We start from the raw sequence: 4,392 nt of genomic DNA, 5'->3' as shown, positions 1-4,392 counted from the left end.
TATATATATATGATTGATTGATTGATTGATTCAAGTCAACAACAAAGGAGAAGGGAGGAGCATGCCATCCCAACCCCCAGGCAGTACAGAGTGTGATTATACAACTAAGGATACATGTGGAAGTAGCACCAGGAAACTAAAAAGATACAATGGTAGGGGACAAGTGCTAAAAAAAATAAAGGCCTTGATTTAGTCAAGGGAGCAGACATAAGGGACTGTACATATGGATTACAATCTAGGGGCAAATGCAGGATACTCACTAAGCACAGCTGAAAGAACATTATTGTTAATGAACCAGCCCATCAGCCCAGGCAGGTCCCAGTGGCCCTGTGGGCGATAGGCACTAATAGAAGAACATTGCAGGACATAGTGTTTGAGCGTGTGACCCCCTGGCCTGGCACACAAGCGGCAAGGTACAGGGTCAGCCCCACTGACCTCCCAGTAATATCTGTAGCCCAGCCTCAGCCACATCACCACCAGATCATAGGAGCCTTACCTACACTGCCTGCAGAATTGTATTCATTAAGAATAAATTGTTACACTTTACCCTGATTTTAAAGAAGGCATATCATAATTGAAAACCAAGGGCCAATATTAAATATATGGTTGAAAAATTTTATACAGGTAACTCGATTTACGCAAGTTTTGTTTACGCATTTTTTAAATAACGTGGGGTCCAAAATCCAAACAAATGTTTACTTTACATGTTTTTTTCACTTATTCGCGATATTTTATGGAGTGGCCACCAGATGTCTCACGCAACTGAACTCACACGGCGCCGTGGCCACACAGCTGAGCTCAGTTCTTCCCGCGCACCACTTGAACAACAATACGGTACTCACGCTGCCACGCTACTCAACATTAGGGGTGGGCAGGTACTGGTACTAATGGTACCAACTATAAGGCACGGTACTGGTACCAGACTGCTCGGTACCGATACCAATACTATCCAGTCGCTCATGGTGTCCCTCATTTCTTCCTCACACGAGTGAGGCTGAGACTGAGTGCCTGAGTGGATATCTTGGCGATATGGATCTCTCTCCGCTGAATGAAGTGAATATTTATTTTTCGATAGAAACCTACCTCTTGTTTGATTTACGCGACCTCATCAAGGACACAATACTTGCGTAATCGAGAGTTACCTGTATCAGTCATCTCTTTCCAAAACTGTTGACCAAACTCACTTGTTTACCATTTTCTACATTAGCCTGAAATTCTGTGACACATCCAAAGTTTAAAAAGTAAAGAACAAGAAAATTTAAAATAAATAAATAAATAAATAAAATAAGAAAATTAAAGCATGCATGTTCTTTCTTTCTTTCTTTATTTATTTATTTATTTATTTATCTTTTTTGTATTCTTTACATTCTAAACTATGGATGCATCACAGAATTCTGGCCTTATGTAAGTACTTCCATTATTGCCTAACTATGGATGTCTTACAGTGTTAGAGAAATGAGTTGGTCAAGTTTTGGAAAGGGATGGCTGATATTCTTATATCTACTGTTCCTTATTGCTGCAGACATATATCCTTCATCAAAACCCACTAATTCATAAGCTCATTAGGGAAAATACAGATGTTAGCCTTTGGGAAAGCACATTTAAAGTGAAAACATTTTGGAAAAGAGCATCTCTCCCCCGACAACCCTCCCTACACAGACACACACAAAAAAATAAAAAATAAAATGTCAATCATAGTGTTTCATTTCATCTGTCCACCAACATTCAGATTTATCACTGAAAATAAAAAGTTGATCTTCACGCTGTCATGAACTAACAATTTATGTGCAGGTGCCACATCCACATTCAGGAGTGGACAGATGGAATGAAACCGACTACAGTACATGATGAAGAAAGCATTGCCTGTAGGCCTCTAGCAGATGGTAGCAGTGAAGAAATATAGAAATAAAATTAATATCAAGAAGAGGATCAATTGCATTTCCATGGGAGCAAACAAATCAAGCAGGTGGGAAAAGATGGTGGAAAGATAGGGATATGGTGCTGTGGAGGTGGAGCTGGGAGGAGGAGGGTCTCATACCGTAGGGTTCTCCTTGGGCACTGTACACCATGGTGTCTGCCCTTGTTTCAACTGAGGCAAGTCAATGGAATCTGATGACTCGTGTACAAAACACTCACGTTTCTTAGGCTCGGGTTCCTGCGGGAAGAAACATATCATGAAGTTAGGTTGAGAAGGTAGACATTTTAGGGATAGAGAGCATCAATAAACTGAAGGGAATCAACAGTTATATAAGCATTGCAAGGGTTATGACATAGAGGAATGTGTCCATGGAGGTTAAGAGATTTCTAAGAAATGGTGGTCACCTGCCAATGATATTGTACGGCTCTAAAACATGGACTTGGAATAGGGAACAGCAGTGACGAGTGTGTGAAGTGGAAATGAGTTACCTGAGAGAAGCGTGAGTGATGGAAGACAGTAGGGCAAGACCAACGAAAGTGTGGATAAGGTGGAGTATAGGTGTGTGCACAAGTGGAGTGAAAAGATGCACGTTGAGATGATGTAGTACCACCAAATGCATATTCTCTATTACTTTTTTTTTTTTTTTTTTTTTTATTGCTGCCTATTTCCGGTGGGCATTCAAAACTTTCCAGTGGGGCCTGATGGTGGTATGAGCTTCTTCCCGGTGGGGCCTGATGGTCAGCCCAAGGCTTCTTCCAGGTGGGGCCTGATGGTCGGCCCAGCCCGTTCTGGCGCAGGCGAGTATTTTATAGTGGCGCCATCTTGCATTACTTAAAATAGTCTTATTACAAAATTGAGGGAATATCAAAACAGAGTAAATGGGGTTCAGTGCTCACCTTGTATTTTGGGCCACCTTTCCTTTTAGGACCATGCTTTAGGGCCTCACTAATTTCATCCTCCACCGCAGATGTTTTTGCTTCAGCGTAGTTTCTCAGGCTTGCTCCTTTGAGTAAAGAAGCCAAAGCGTATGAATGTCAGCAAAATTAGTTTTAGTTTTAGTGTCAACCGTAGAGCAGAATATCTTCATAATATTACCAATATTACTACATACTGCTTTGAGTCAATATTGTATAATAACAATGCTGCACACTTACTGAGGATAACTTTGCAGATGGGAAACTCAGTAAATGCTAGCTCCTCCTTCTTTCCCTTCAGGCTGTATGATGACCACACACCACTGGTGCCCAACTTTTTAAAAATCCTGCAAACAGCGTCTCCAAGGCTGTGCCCTCCTGAAGATAACAAAAAGTGGTTGCAATGAATAATAGAAGCACCATAAATACCTTAAAATAAATGTTTCTTCGGCACAAAAATAATCTTATATCCATATATGATATATCCAAAATATCCAAAAACCTTCTCAAGTTCAAAATGATACAGTTTATTCTTACCAAGTTTCTTTTGAAAGTTTGATCAGCCACTTTAGTGCACAGGTCATCCAGCTCCTCCAAGCTGCTTACTGGAGGTGGCACCACACCCTCCTGACCCTGTGGCAGAAGCTACAGACTGGAGGAGGTTTAACATCAGCCGCTGGTTTTGCTCCAGTGTCTTGAGGCGCACCAACACGGTGGTCCTGTACACTTATCATACCTGCAAATGAAAAAATTCTGATCTCATATAAATTCTGTTTTTCTGTATGAGGGATTTCTTCCCTCTTAGCCTTGGCTGAAGCATCTGCCCCTGGAGGCCAGTAACACTACATACTCTGGTAATTTGAGATCAGCAGACTGTCAGTGTCGACTATGCACATACAAAAACACGCATACTATTTAAAAATACTTATTACTTATTTTACTTAACTGTCAGAGCATTTTAAGGTCATCCAATAAAGTCTTCAGCAACCAAATCTATTCTCCGACTAACCAAAAATTCTTTCATTAATAGAAAATGTCAAAACCTTGCTTTCTCTAACTCTTCCCGTGACTTCTGGCATCTAGCCAAAAACATCTCCTCCAACTTCACTTCTTCATCTTTCCCTCCACTCCTCAGTCCTGACGGCAACACTGCCGTCTCATCTATCTCTAAGGCTGAACTCTTCTCAAACTTTTTTCTAAAAACTCCACTCTGGACGATTCTGGGCATAGTCCTCCTACTCATCCCCCCTCTGACTCCTTTATGCCTGTTATAAAGATTCTTCAAAATGATGTTTTCTATGCCCTCTCTGGCCTCAATCCTCAGAAGGCTTATGGACCTGATGGAGTGCCTCCTATTGTCCTTAAAAACTGTGCCTCCGTGCTGTCACCCTGCCTGGTCAAACTCTTTCGCCTCTGCCTGTCAACATCTACCTTTCCTTCTTGCTGGAAGTATGCCTTCACAGCCTGTACTAAGAAGGGTGACCGCTCCAATCCCTCAAACTACCGTCCTATTGCTTTACTTTCTTGTCTATCTAAAGCTTTTGAATCAATCCTTAACCG

At 41.5% G+C, this 4,392-nt stretch overlaps 1 long non-coding RNA gene across 1 annotated transcript; it reads right to left on the bottom strand.

The window, feature by feature from the left end:
- Positions 1-43: 43 nt before the first annotated feature.
- LOC126990227 (uncharacterized) lies at positions 44-3,826 on the bottom strand. The gene is made up of 3 exons (XR_007744145.1): positions 3,073-3,826; positions 2,815-2,921; positions 44-2,155 (listed from the first exon to the last, which is right to left on the bottom strand). It is a non-coding gene; the product is annotated as an uncharacterized LOC126990227 (long non-coding RNA).
- Positions 3,827-4,392: the final 566 nt, after the last annotated feature.

Source organism: Eriocheir sinensis, chromosome 6 (assembly GCF_024679095.1).
Source record: "Eriocheir sinensis breed Jianghai 21 chromosome 6, ASM2467909v1, whole genome shotgun sequence".
Lineage (NCBI taxonomy): Eukaryota > Metazoa > Arthropoda > Malacostraca > Decapoda > Varunidae > Eriocheir > Eriocheir sinensis.
This window is presented reverse-complemented; position numbering and strand designations above follow the sequence as displayed.